Here is a 15,229-nt window from a genome sequence, read left to right on the forward strand (position 1 = left end):
GGGCCATCGGAGGGCACATCATACCCTGAATTCACACAGAAGTGATGCCTGCCCCCAACCTGTACTGCATCCAGCGATCTACTTCCTGGCCCTCAGGAATAAGGTATCAGACTGGTCAGTTAATCTTACTTAGCAAGGCACTTTCTCCTCTGGGCTTTAGTTTCTTCATCCGTACAATTGAGGGATTTGCTTAGCTGGCCTTTCAGGTCTGGCATTCTCAAATGCTAAGCCAAACGATATGTCCATAAATCACCCTCCAGACAACATCCACCTTTCTGTGGGAGCTTTGGTGACAGCGAAGAGAAGCCTCAGGCCATGACCAGAAAAGGGTCTTCTGGTGACCCCTCAAATCCATCTTAGAGTCAGACTATTAAAATTAAAAGAGATGGCCAGGTGCGTTGGCTCACACCTATAGACCCAGCTACTCAGGAGGCTGAGGTGAGAGGAGCGCTTGAGCCCAGGAGTCCAAGGCTGCAGTGAGCCATGATTGTGTCACTGCACTCCAGACAGGGTGATAGAGGAAGACCCTGTCTAGGAAAAAAAAAAAAAAAAGGCTTTAAGGTGGTTTGTCAGCCTCAGGACCACTGACCTCTTGTGCTCTATGTTGTTGGCTGTCCTGTGCATTGTAGGATGTTTATCAGTGTCCCTGGCCTCTACCCATCAGATACCAGTAGCACTCCCACATGCTTCCCTTGAATTCCCCCTCTTCTCCCCAGGACAGGAATCTCCTGCACTGCTAGCACCGTTTACAGGCATTAGCAGGATCACTCATTCCCTCAGGAGTTCCACCAGGGCGGCGTTCACCCTGGCCCACTCTGCAAGAACTTTTACCCAATCCAGTTCACAATCAAGGGTGGGGTTAGCCTGCCTTTGCCACTTCCTAATTATGTGATCTTACACAAGTTTACATGAGGCGCCTGTCCAATTGGCACTCAACAGTGTCAGTATTCAGAGAAAATGGCAATCGTGATGCCGTTTATTATTTTTTTCTTTCCTCCTGTCTCCAAATTACAATTCCATCTTCAACCCACTAGGGTAGATTTGCCTCAGGAGAGGTTCGGATTGTCTTGTTCAGATTTTCTTTCCCAGTGAGCACAGCCGCCTGTTACCATTGGTGCAAGTAACGCTGGAAGGACATTTCTGAGCAGCTTCGGGGGTGGAAGAGAATTGAGTTTTGTGGATACACCCGGCTCAGCCTAAGGAAACAGGGGAACCCAGACCACAGACTCAGGGCCTCGGGGTCAACCAGGACATGAAGAAAGGCCCTGCCCCTGAGTGGAATGGAGGACCAGGACCTGGACAGACATGAGATGTCCTTTTCAGCAGGAGCCTCCTCTACTCGGCTCCAGGTGGTTGTGTGGACATAGGGTCAGGGTGGCTCCCTGTCATTCACGAGAAGCTGAAAACCTGGATTTTTAGAAAGTGAAATTCTCAGATTTTTTAAAACAGTGTGTCAATTTGAAGTTTCTGATAGAGAGAGAGACCCTAAAATAACTTAGTAATTCAGTATTTACTCAAAACAATTCTATGAAATAGGTACTATGATTATTCCAGTTGAGGAAACGGAGGCACAGAGAGGTTAAATAGCATCCCAAAGACAAACAAGTAGAAGTGGATTGGGGGAGAGCCTGGCACAGGAGGGGTTAAAGGGGAAACTATAGGCCCTTGTAATGAATAAGAGGAGACAGAGCCAATTTTTCTATCGTAACAGTAAATTGGCCCCAAATTAAGCCAATACCCAGTTCTTATTGCTTCTGCAGAGGATCAATAAACCATGGCATCTTCTGAAAGTGGGGAAGCCAGCAGCTCAGAGAGATGTCACAAAGCTTTTTACCGGGCTGGAGATGTTCTGCCTTAGCAAGTAAAATGGTTTGATGGTTATGCCACAAACATGCAGAGAGGGAGAAACGGCACGGGCTGCCCTGCCTGTGCCCACTCCTGGCTCAGCTCAGAAGCGTGCCCACTATGAGAAGAAGTGCCTGCAGTAGCTGGCTCTTGGGGCGTTAATGGCTATGGCCTCCCGGAGAATACTACAGAATATTTTAGGTTTACATTTTGCAGATGGTGTGCCAAGTCATTCCCTCATTCGGCCTATTAGATGGTTAGTTTCCTTTTTCTAGTTAAAGGATTAACTAGAATTATCAGTCATCATGAGCTTCCCCCCAAGGACAGGTCAAAGGAAATTAATGGAAACTGCAGCAATAGAGACATGGGTTAGTTCCACAGAAGGAATTCCTGACTGGGAGAATTAGCCCTGGCACAGCTTCTAAGGGGGTGGAATTAGAACCCATCATGGAAGCTAGGCAGAGCTGGAAACCCCTGCAGGCTCTGGCTTAGAATGGAGGTTACAGGCAAAACAGCAGAGTTGGGGGGGGGGGGGCGGGTTAAATACTTCACCATAAAATGTTCCAGAAACTTGAATCTGAATGAGGGCCTTTGAAATATTTCAGCCTGACCTTTTCACGTGCAGATGTGAAAACTGTGATCCAGACCTGGCCAGTGACTTGCTAAGGGCCATGCAGCTAAGTAACAGCAAAGGTAGAACGCAGGGCTGCAGTCCCTGCCGTGATTCCCCAACTTGAATCTAGTAATGCTCACTATAGAGGAGACGACAGCCTTCTCAGGTTCTCGGTCCACGGGACTATAAAATGGAATGTTGGGCTTGGCACATCACAACACAACTGTCTATTTACAAGTTTATTCCCAGTCTCCAATGGAGGTGAACGCCCCAAGGATAGGGACCATGACTTCCTCATCTTTGTCACTGGGTGCCTTCCACAAGGCCTGACACATAGCAGGTCTTCAGTAAGTATAGAGGGATTGGGTGAAGACAACTTTGAAGGTCCTGAGACATAGCTCCTCTGTGTATACTATCCCTGTGATGTGCTTGACAAGATGTCCCTGTACAACAAGATGGTATCATTATTGTAATCAGAGTAGATGAGAAACCTGGGTTCTGGGAGCTGCATCAGATACGGCAAATACTATTTGCTAAGTCTAGGTGATGGGTATATGGGCATTCACTAGGCTATTCACTATATTAAAAAGTATTTATTATACTTTTCTGTTAGTTTAAATATTTTCATAACAAATAGTCAAAACAACATAATAGCAACCTAAAGTTTATTCCTAAAAATGCTCATGCTCATGAAGCTTGGTTCTAGAACATAGCCACACCATTAGATGTCATTATTTATAGTTGTATCATTCAGCAGATGTCTATTGTTGCTAACAGAATGTTCCGTATTCTTCCGTGGCACAGCACTGAAGAAGACTCAGCCAGTGCCCTTAAGAAAGTTGAAGAGAAATGAGACTCAAGCCAACATTGCCACAAAACAAGGCAGATGTGGCTGCAGGGAAGATGTGGGGAGAGCTGGGGTGGCTGAGGCTCAGCCGCACTCTGAGGATTCTTCCACTGACTCCACCCCCTGACCAGCTCAGCCAACATTAACCCACTGCACACACACGGTCACACCACAGGCACGTTTAGAGGCACCAAAGGCTTGCTAATGACCAGGGTCCCCCCACCTGAGGAGAGCTTGGGGCCCCTTGCCTCCAGCCCTCTTCATTTCCTGCTATGGAATATTTGCACATGTGACCTATAAGGTTTAAGTGAAACAAAAAGGAAAATGAGCCACAAAAGGGCAGCCTGGGACATGTGTGTGTGAAAGGAGACGTGCAAGATCGTTGATTGCCGTAAGGACTTGTTCTGGGAGAAGGAAGACAGCACATTTATGGACTGCTGATGTGGTTACAAATGCCACTGCCAGCAGCAGCATGGCATCACAAGTCCAGGGTCATGGCTGATGCACATATTTGTAAGCTCTAGGGTGCAGCATGAGAGCACAGAAAAGCACCAGATTTGGCATCAGACAGCACTGGATTCAAATCTGGGCTCTACTACTTACTGGCAGTGTTCAGCAACTTGCTTAACCTCACTTCTCCCATTTGTAAAATGGGGGCTAACAATGAGTATTTCACAAGGCTCATCTACGAACTTAATAAGATTCTACTGAACATAGAGTATGCAGCGCAGCCTGGCATGGAGTAGGTGCTCAGTAAATACTTCCTTACCCACCTATTCTTGCCCCTTTGCAAGGACAACTGCTTGAGGTTATAAATACATGGAAGAGTGTGGGTGCCTGCACAGTTTTTGTTTTGGCTCGAAATAGACACCCAAACCATCTTCTGTAGGTTTTCACATTGAGTCCTGTGTGCTAACAACCATCTCTCTATGAAGGCACAGTCTTGGGCAAATGCTCAAATAGGTCAATGGGTAGTGATACCTCCTGAGTTAGAGTTCCTGCAAAGACTAACCTGGAGCAAGGATTCAAGTATGCATCATTTATTTGGGAGGCAACCCCAGTAAACACTAGCAAGGAAGTGAGCAAGTGAGACATCAAAGGAAATGAAGCCAATGAAGGAAGTGTCAATATACAGGTTACCACTGGGGGCAGCTGAGTAACAACTAGGGGCTCAACTTTACAGGGGAATTCTGGGAGAAAATGTAGACCATACCTCAGAATTACCTACCTTATGGGCAAAGGAGCTGGGGTATTTATCCTCCAACTCCCATCTATCAATGGCTGAGGGCTGCTCCTGGACATGAACTGGGAATTTTCAATTCACTATGCAGGCATGCTAAGAAAGAGCCTTCAGGCCCTCAGTTGTCAGTGCTTTCAGTACAAAGTGGTAAAATGCTCTTAGCACATATTGAAATAAGGGCCAAGGAGTATTAACGGGCACAAATAGCACCTGCTATATTCCCTTACATGGAATTCCTTCTTAACACAGTCATTTTAGCCTGTGTTTTGGTGGCTTTAGGTCTCTATTTACATGCATTTCCAGCCTGAGTTTTCTCATAATCTTCTAAAATCTTTCAGCTCCAAATGAGTATGTAGTATGATCTACCAAGATGTGCATGATATGCGTTGAGACTGTAAAATCCTTTAGAGGAGCATCTTTTTTATATTTCTCTTTTGCTGTGACTTTGGGTTAGTGGCATGCCCTCTCTAGCCTTTTCTTCTTCACCTGTAATATCAGGAGGTTTGCTATGATGGCCTCAAGGCTCCCCAGTCTGTGATTTTTATGCTGTCAGCTACCACCCAAGATCCCTGGTGCTGAGTGGAGTGCATGTCAGGTATTCATAAAGGTTCATGGAATAAACAGACACCCATACTGCTCCAAGCCAGAGGTTTTATACTCCTTCAACTGGTGAAGTAATAGACCCAGGCCTCCTCCAGGAGAGATGGCAGGGACTAGACGACTGGCAGGCAAGATGGTGGCCATCAGAAGCTGAACAAAGGAGCACTGAATTCTGGGAAAGGAAGCTGAGGGCAGAAATAGCAAAGTCAAATCTGTGTGGAGAGAACCCCTAGAGGCCACAAACCCACCTGACTGCCTTTCAACAAGACCATACTTAAGCCCTTCAGATGAAAACTCCATGAGCTACTTTTAAAGACCTACAGAGAACTAGGTAACTCCTGACCCTCCCACTGTAAACCACCAAGCAAGCTGTCCTGAAAAGTCAGAGAGAATGGAACTTGTTCTGTAGTTTCAAGCCAAAATAACCCAGTCTCAGGTAAATGGACAGTCCAAGTGACGTGGGGCATGGGTTTCACCTAGAATCCTCCAGGAACTGTCTGCCCTCCTTGTTTAGGGCCAGGAGTTGCCCAGAGCCCCAGTCACTTAGTCTCTTTCTTTGGCTCCGGGCTTGCTGGAGATGGTGAACAGCTGTTTGCTATTCTGAGAGGAGGAGCCTTTCATATACTTGAAAACATTTTAAATCATCTCTCTTAATGATGGCTGGGAAGACTTCTTGTTACAGCTACCACATGGATAAAAAGCATAGGCCATCCAGTACTAATGTTAAATTTATCTGAGCCCTGGATGTGCAGGCATAGGGTAGAAATTGAACGAGTAGAATGGTCTTGTTTTTAACGCTTTGGCTTCAGGCAAGGAGACTGTTAAAAAGCATACATTTCTTTAAAAAACTAAATTACTAGCAGCAGTCTAGTTGTGGGTGATAAAAAGATAGACGACTTTTATTTCTGTGTATTTGGCCATGAATAATTTTTATAACCAGGAAAAAAAACCCAGACTAGAGTGCAGTAGCTTGATCATAGCTCAGTGCAGCCTCGAACCTCTGGGCTGAAGCAATCCTCCCACCCCAATCTCCTGACTCTCCGGGATTATAGGCACACACCATCACATCCAGGTAATTAAAACAAATTTTTTTACAGAGATAGGGTCTCACTATGTTACTTTAGGCTACTCTCCAAACTCCTGACCTCAAGTGATCCTCCTACCTTGGCCTCCCAAAATACTGGAATTACAGGCGTGAGCCACTACGCCCAGCCTGGGCTGCTTTTTGAGACAGTGGTGAGATACAATAATAAGAGGGAGACTGAAGGAGAAAAGTCAAGGAGGAGATTACCCTGGTGTTGCTTGACAGAGCTGTACCCAGTCTTTTTGGCAGCATGGACTGGTTTCATGGAAGACAATTTTTCCACTGCTGGGAAGATGAGGGGTGGTTTGGGGATGTAGCTGTTCTACCTCAGATCACTAGGCATTAGATTCTCATAAGGAGTGGGCAACCTAGATCCCTCGCACACACAGTTCACAATAAGGTTCAAGGTCCTGTGAGACTCTAATGCCACCGCTGATATCACAGGAGGTGGAGCTCAGGCAGTAATGCACCACCTGCTGTGAGGCCTGGTTCCTAACAGGCCATGGTGGGGGTGGGGTGATGGGGTTGGGGACCCCAGCCTAACACATAACAGGCATGCCACCATGACGTGGAGAATGCTATTACTTGCCCAGTTTGTCTTAAAGAGCTTCCCTTCCCTTTATCTCAAGGAAACAGTAGTTGGCAGATAGACACAGCATCTCCTACAAAAACTTCAGAGGGAGCAGTGTGTGTTAGAGCTTTGTTGAATCTTACACAAGTTAAAAGTATCTTTGGCTTTTGGAGTATGACTGAGGTTGGAAAGTGATGCCCTCCCTTGCCTGGGATGGAAGTAATTCCCAAACATGAATGCACTCACCAAAAAAGCATAAATGTTGGGGAAGAATTGATGATAAAATGTTAAGTGAAAAAAAAAGAAGCCATAAAATACTATATATACTGTGAGCACATGTATGAAAATTCTGTATTTACAGAGATAAGGGCTCGAAAGATCAAAACAGTTGCTGTGTTGAGTTAATGAATTATAGGCAAGTTTTTTCAAAAAGTTCTTAATGTAACCGTGGTCCATTCAGGGTTTTTTAATCCAACATTTTATTATGAAAATTACCAAACCTACAGCAAAATTGAAAGAATTTTACACTGAGCACCCCTTTACCTGACACATAGACTCTGCCTTTAATGCTATTTAGTTTTTAAACTATTTTAAAGTGTTTTAAGCTTTTGTTTTCCATAATATTTGGCACTTACATTAAGTATAAACTATACAGGCTTAATTACACAATGAACACTTCAAGAATCAGAACATCATCTATAATACCAGCAATTTATGAGGCTGGGGCAGGAGAATTACTTTAGCCCAGGAGCTTGAGACCAGCCTGGGCAATATAGTGAGACCCTGTCTTTTAAAATAAATAAATAAGAATCAGAACATACCTTCGCTCTTGCAGCTCCCCGTGTGCCTTTCCTATTCCCAACCCATCTGCCTTCCTCCAGGATAGTCACAACCTGAGCTGTGGGTTTATTATTCTCTTTCTCACCTTTCTGGTAACTTTTATGTATGTATCTGTGTTGACCAGGGCAGACTAGGTCATGCTGTGGAAACAAAACACTCTAAAATCTCGACTGCTTAACAGAACAGCAAAAATTTTTTTCTTGCTCAAGAAAAAACCTACCTACTGCAGGTCCAGCTGACTCTCACATCCTTCATGCAGCAACTCCACAATCCAGGCTGCTTTGACCTTATGGTGCCATCACCTAAATATGAGGCATTCCGCAAGATCACTTCAGCCACAATGAGCTGCTTCAGCCCAGGAGCGACGCGTGCCCCTTACAGTCATAGCCCATTGGCCAGGAGAACTACCTGGCCTCACTTGGCTGCCAGGGGAGAGAAATGTGATCCTTCCATGTGCCCAGGGGAAGAGCACAGAAATGCAGATACAGGTAAGCCCCGGAAAGCTCCTCCATATTAGCCCTGAGCAACATATTATTTACTATTTGCTTGGGTTGGTTTTTGAGCTTTACCAAGAAAAATAATCATCATCATGCTCTATGCAGCCCTCTGCAAGCTGCTTTTCCTCATCCATGGTAGATGTCTCTAACATTTACCCATGTTACTGTAGGTAGTTGTATTCTCATTCATGTTCACTCTTGTATAGAACTCCATTGCATGAATGATGTGCCTCCATGTTTTGTCCACTCTCCTATTGAGGGATATTGGAGGTTCCTGTCTTTTGCTGTTTTAAACAATATGCTGCCAGATATAGGTCTCTCGGTGCAGATGCACAGGAGATTCTCTAGAGCACAGGTTGCTCAGGTTTTTAAAACTAAAGTTTTTAATGAGAGGGGAAAGACAAAGCAACAGCAAAAGGTGGGAGGTGTTAACACTTTTCCATTTTGCAAACGGCAGGGTGCAGGAGATTGAGACTCTGTGCTCTCCTTCAGCAAGGCATAGGTTGAACTCAGAACAAATAAGTCAGAGATTAAATAAATGTCTTCGCATAAAGCTGCGAGTTTACAAAGAAGAATCAAATGAGGAACCCAAGCAACTGTTGCTTTCACGAAACTTGGAGGTTTCTAAGGCAGTGTTTCCCAATGTCAAGATGTCACCGTTTCAAAAGAGAACCTGAATTCTCAGAAGATTTCAATGCAAGATTTTCACTTGCCTCCATTTTGCAAATAAATAAATGCCATACTGTGATCTTGTTCTCTTTCTTACTGGAGGGAGACATGTCTTGGAATCAAAGAAATAATGACAAGGTATTTCCACTCTCCCTAAGACTGGTAACACCAGTGTACAGCCCTGGAAGGAAAGATATAAAGCAGGAGAAATAAGGCTACTGGGAACAGATTTCAACATCAGCAAACCAAGGAATAACATTAATCATGTAATTTATCCTACTAGATTCCTGGTGGGATCCTTCTTGTTAGCTTTGACCACAAGTAAGAAATTGTGGCCTTGATGAAATCTGTTTTATTTTCAATTTATCAGTGGTAATAGAGGGAATCTGGTAACCCATCTCTTGACAGGTTAAGAAAGAAATGGAGAGATAGTTCTGAACAGCTTTGGAGTAGTTGGCTCATAGGCAAATCGGATAAAGCACTGGGAGAAGTCTGGGGGCCAGTCAGCCTTGGTTTTGCAGGCAGAAAACAGTGGGATGGATCTTAGTGCTGTCCTTAGAGGGCCAGGACAACAACTGGCCTCTGACCAAGAGCAAAGGAAGCACATCCAGGTGGCTGAGCTCCTCGCCTTGAGAATGTAAAGATGACCAGCTTCTCAGGAGTTAGTGGAAGTCACAACTTGTAATTCAATGGTGAAAGAACGAGGCTTTATCAAGTTAAAACAAAAGTGGATGCATTGTTCACTTTTGCTGCTACTAATGGGGTATTTCCAGGTGCCATCCACTGTGCCAAGGCTTGGCATACATTGCCTCCTTATTCCTCAGGGCAAGCCGGTAAGGTGGGTGGAGTTATCACTCAGGCTTCTTCGTAGTGACAGAAACCAACCCTGGGTGGTTTCAGCAGAAAAGCAATTTACTAAGAGGATACTGGGCATCTCAGAGAATTACAGGGAATGTTCAGAAAATGAGCAGGAGACAGGGGAAGCCAAGACCTGGTTTTAAACGGTAACCACCACCAGTGCCACTGCCACCACTGCTGCTGCTAAACAAATTCTCCACCATCCTCATGTCTCTGTATCGTGTGTCTCAGGTTCAGAGTCCTGGGAGGAAGAGTAGGCTTAGTTGAGCCTGAGTTGTGTGCCCATGCCCTGGGCCAGCAAGGCAAATGTCCCCTAACGTAGGAATTATGGTTATGTGAACCCCAAATATCTGAGACAGGTCTCAGTTAATTTAGAAAGCTTATTTTGCCAAGGTTGAGGATGTGCACCCGTGACACAGCCTCAGGCGGTCCTGATGACATGTGTCCAAGGTGGTAGGGGCACAGCTTGGTTTTATACATTTAGAGAGATCGAAGACATCAGTCAATATGTGTAAGATGTACACTGGTTCCGTCTGCAAAGGTGGAACAACTCAAGGTGAAGATGGGACAACTCCAAACGGGGAGGGGGCTTCCAGGTCAAAGGTAGACAAGAGACAAATGGTTGCATTCTTCTGAGTTTGTCACCCTCTCCAAATGAGGCGGTCAGATATGTGTTTATCTCAGTGAGCAGTGAGGTGACTTTGAATAGAATGGGAGGCAGGTTTGCCCTAAGCAGTTTCCAGCTTGACTTTTCCCTTTAGCTTAGTGATTTGGGGGCCCCAAGATTGATTATCCTTTCACGGTTATCCCCCTTTACAGATGAGGTCTTCTGACATGTCCTGTCCCTGATGCACCATGACTGCTGTATCTTCTCACGATTAATATCTGCATTTGGCTAGCTCTGGCAAGGAAGAACTAGAATGCCCCAAAATTAGAATAAAGCAGTGTGTAAACTGTAATAGCTAACATTGTATGGTGCTTCACAGAATGCATTAACCCATTTGTTTCACTTAACCACTACCAAAAATTCTTGCATCAACCCTGGTAGGTGAAGATGGAGGCATTTTTGTCATCCCAAAACTGAGTCCAAGTGAACTCAATGACTTACCTGTAAGTAGAGGCACAATCTAAATATTTTGACCACAGTTTTCATGCTAGACCAGGCGATTGTTTAAGTACTTGGCCGATTTTCTCTTGTTATAATGCTTCATTAAATGTTTTTAAAGGTTATGAAAGTGAGACTTCTCAAACTTTAACGTTCACATTAATTACCTGGGGATCTTTATAAAATGCAAGTTCTGAATCAGTTGATCTGGGGTGGGGCCTGAATCTGCATTTCTTTTTTTTTTTTTCTGAAACAGAGTCTCACTCTGGTGCCCAGGCTGGAGTGCAATGGTGTGATCATGGTTCACTGCAGCCTTGAACTCTCAGGCTCAAGCAATCCTCCCATCTAAGCCTCCTGAGTATCTAGGACTACAGGCGTGCACCACCACACCTGGCTAATTGTTTTTTTTTCTTTTTGTAGAGACAGGGTCTTGCTATGTTGCCCAAGCTGATCTCAAACTTCTGGACTCAAGCAATCCTTTTACCTTGGCCTCCCAAAGTGCTATCATTACAAATGTGAGCCACCATGCTCAGCCCAAATGTGCATTTCTAAACAGTTCCCAGAAAATGCTGATGCTGCTGTCCTGGAACTACACTTTGAGTAGCAAAAATTTAGAGGATTGGTAATAAGGATTAAGAGCGATCAATGTTTCGTTGTTGTTTTGAGACAGAATGTCTGTCACCCAGGTTGGAATGCAGTGGCATGATGTCGACTCACTGCAACCTCTGCCTCCAAGGTTCAAGTGATTCTCCTGCCTCAGCCTCCTGAGTAACTGGGTTTACAGGCATGTGGCACATGCCCGACTAATCTTTGTATTTTTGGTAGAGACGAAATTTCACCATGTTGGCCAGGCTGGTCTTGAAATCCTGACCTCAAGTGAGCCACCCGCTTTGGCCTCGCAAAATGTTGGGATTACAGACGTGAGCCACTGCATCCAGCCAGCAATCAATATTCTTAATCTGTATCACACAACTGCAATATTTTAATAACTTGGTGAAGAACTGTAGAGAATTTTTATTTTTTCCATGCTTTGACCTTTTGTGTTATTTCTTTATTAGGTTTAAAAGACAAGGTTTGAGAGAGAAAGGTGGTGAACAGATGAAGTGGTTTGGGCTCAATTTGGGTTCTGCTCTAGACAGAGACACACACAGAGGGGGGTACACAGCTTGAAGAGCAGACCAGGCTGGAAACAGCACCACTGCTCAGAAACCTGCCAGTCATTCAAACAGGAATTCCACAGATAATACATCTCAGCATGCAGCCCAGGAAATTCAATTCTCTCCTTTCAAAAGTAAGCTCTCCTGAAGTTTATAAACAACCCATATCCCTGCATGGAGAAACACCAAGAAGAAAAGACCTTCACAATGAGAACTTGGAAGCCACACAGCGCTGAGGGCCGCAGCCGAGTTTGCAGCAGCAGCCAAGACGAATCAACAAGACCACTAGACCCAACTGGCAAGAAACAAGACCCAAGTGCCAGGTCACAGAGAGCCCAGTGGAGTGGAAGGTGAGGGAGCAGATTGGGATAGTTGATGCGGAGATTAAAACAACTGAAAACCCTAAAGAAAGCAAAGCAGGGAGTTAATAAAGCAACCGTCTGTCTCCTCATGAAAGTAAACAAAGGCGAAAAGAAGCAAAGAGAAACCAGATGCAAGGTTTGCCTTAAACCCCAGCGGTGGTGGCCGAGACGGGCAGAGCAGGGCGCTGGAGCAGATGAAAGCTTTGGGAAGCAATTGGGAGTGAGAAGGAGAGTAAATACAGTAACCGGAGGGACCTCAAATGGCAGCGGGGGGAGCTGGCGCCTCCGCCTAGAGTTTTGATTAGCAAAGGGGAGTTGGCACTAACCAGCCCTTGACAGACATATTTGGGGACAATTATTAGAAAGCTATTTTTGTGGTTTCTTTTGTCTCTCTGAGCCACAAGCTGAAGCTGCCCATATGTTAATCTGTTTTGGAGCCTGAGAAAACAACATTGATTTCACCAAAACCCTTGAGTTTTTAAAAATAAGACAACACCCTTCCAAAGCTTCCACAAGTTGTTTCGGTCCTTTTTGAAAGTATGTATTTCTTTTCAAAAGGGTATTACTCAGCAGTTTGGTTTATTTTTCTTCTCTCTCCAAAGTATGCCTGTGTTTATACATGGAAGTAAGAAAACATGAATGGAAATGTTTAAGCCCCTAAATGGTCGCCTTTAGGGGGGCAGGGGTGAGGGGCTTGCCAGTTCTCACCATTGGGTACAATTTTGTCCATTTCAGAAATGCTAGTCCTTCCCCTGCAAACCTTGGCCTCCTGGAAGCTCTCCTTCTCTCCATGTGACCCTCACCCTGCCCCACTCCTTGAAGTGTGAAAGGGTCCTCCCTCTCTCGGCCTTGCTCTTCCCTCCCACTCACTGCCTCTCTCCCCTGGTTACTGCTAACCAGTGTTTTCATCATACTTCTTGCTCCATATTTAGGAAAGGTAGATTTGTGCAGTCACCCTCCTCATCCAAGCCCTATAAACTATATCAATGTCATTGTTTAATAGCTCCCAGACCCTACGCCTGTAGGTCAATACAGACGGGTATTATTGTCCTAGATACTTCCTTAAACTTCAGGCTCTTGTCTCAAGATGTCAAGGGAGAACAGGCCACCAGCATAGCCTGTGAGGGTACCATCCATCAGACTTCCCCTCATGCACTTTGATGGGTCCCCATCCAAGCCTCTGCTTATAACATTTGCTATGGCCTGAATGTGTCCCCTAAAATTCATGTGTTGGAAACTTAATCCCTACTGCAACAGTGTTGAGAGGTGTTTAGGTCAGAATGGATTAATTCCTTTGTAAAAGAGCTTGACAGAAGGAGCTAGGTCCTCTTTCCCTTCTGCATTCCGCCACATAAGGAAACAATGTTCCTTCACTCTAGAATATGCATTCATAGTACCATCTTGAAAGGAGACAGCAGCCTTCACCAGATGCCAGAGCCTTGATCTTGGACTTCCCAGCCTCTAGAACTGTGAGAAATAAACTCTGTTCTTTATAAGTTATGCAGTCTGTGGTATTCTGTTACAGTGGCACAAATGGGGTAAGACAGCATTGCTCTAACCCACCTGTGCTCACCTGCCTCTTATTCAAATCCTCAAGGTCACCCTTAAGAACCAGCTCTCCCAGCCATTGTGGCCCAAGCTCCCCAAGACATGGCCCACTGGAGGTAAGTCCCAAGAAACCTTCCGGCTTTTGAAAAATCCAGAACTTAATGCAAGATTCACAAGTGTACCTGGACACTTTGGTCTCAATGCTCCAATATAAAGAACCTGATGTATATACCCTTGGGCTACCTGCTACTTACCTTTGGCCCATCAGGTAGGAGGTGGACTTGGCAGGGAGTCTTTCTGCATGTGACCTACTGATATTTGATCTTTTCATGGTTGATCACTGGGAAATGGGGGAAGAAGTTCTGCAGAATTAGCTTACCTCTGGGGAGACTGTCAGGTATGATTATGATATGCACTCTGGCTTTTTTTTTTTTTCCTGCAATCACATCAGAGAGTGAAATAGCATAGGCTTTTAAGGCACACATGTAGAAGTGCAGCCATTTCCATTCTGTCTGTCCAGCACATCCTCCAGGAATTCTCCCATGACTCCAATCCCTATAGATGGCTCCTTTCTATAGCTGTCTTCTAGATGTCTGTAGGATAGTCCTATAGATGTCTCCTAGAGCAGGCTTTGGCAAACTATTGTCCACCTGCCAAACTTGACCAAGCATCTGTTTTTCTAAATAAAGTTTTATTGAAACACACCCATGCTTGTTCATTTACGTTGTCTATGACTGCTTTTGTGCTATAACAGGTGAGCTGAGTAGTCACAACAAAGACCATCTGGCCCTTTAATGACAAGAGTTCTCCAGCCCTCCTGTATTTGTGCTTCGTGTAGTTATCTCACCTTTCCAATAAACATCTGAGAACTCTGAAGAGCTGGGACTGTCTATGTGTTCTATTGTTCATCTCCCCTTAGCATTTACAGTAGTGCTAGTAATGATGAATGCTTATCCATTATTAAATAGCTGTGTCAGGATGTTTCCCCTTTAGGTAACAGAAACCCTCTCCCAGACTTGCTTAAACTATTGTGACATTTATTGTTTCACAGAACAGAAAGTCCGGAAGTAGGGAAGGGATCAAAATTGGTAGATTCAGCCGCTCAGCTCAGGTTCTTTTCATTTCTCTGCTGTCAGCAGCAGTGCAGGGTTCATTCTAATGCTGTTTCCCCTCATGGCCCCAACATGGCTGCCAACAGTACCTCGAACCACAGCTTTCATGTTGACATCCAGCATGATGGGGGAAGGGCAGGTGGGATGGGCTTCTCTTTTTTTTTTTTTTTTTTTTTTTTTTGGGACGGGTTCTTGCCCTGCCGCCCAGGCTGGAGTGCAGTGGCCGGATCTCAGCTCACTGCAAGCTCCGCCTCCCGGGTTCACGCCATTCTCCTGTCTCA

The 15,229-nt window shown here is 45.0% G+C and overlaps 1 long non-coding RNA gene across 1 annotated transcript; it reads left to right on the top strand.

Annotated features, from left to right (window-relative positions):
* The first annotated feature begins 1,856 nt into the window (after window positions 1-1,856).
* On the top strand, window positions 1,857-8,880 carry LOC111542890. The gene is made up of 2 exons (XR_002731691.1): window positions 1,857-2,805; window positions 8,595-8,880. It is a non-coding gene; the product is annotated as an uncharacterized LOC111542890 (long non-coding RNA).
* Window positions 8,881-15,229: the final 6,349 nt, after the last annotated feature.

This window comes from Piliocolobus tephrosceles, chromosome 5, assembly GCF_002776525.5.
Source record: "Piliocolobus tephrosceles isolate RC106 chromosome 5, ASM277652v3, whole genome shotgun sequence".
Classification (NCBI taxonomy): Eukaryota; Metazoa; Chordata; class Mammalia; order Primates; family Cercopithecidae; genus Piliocolobus; species Piliocolobus tephrosceles.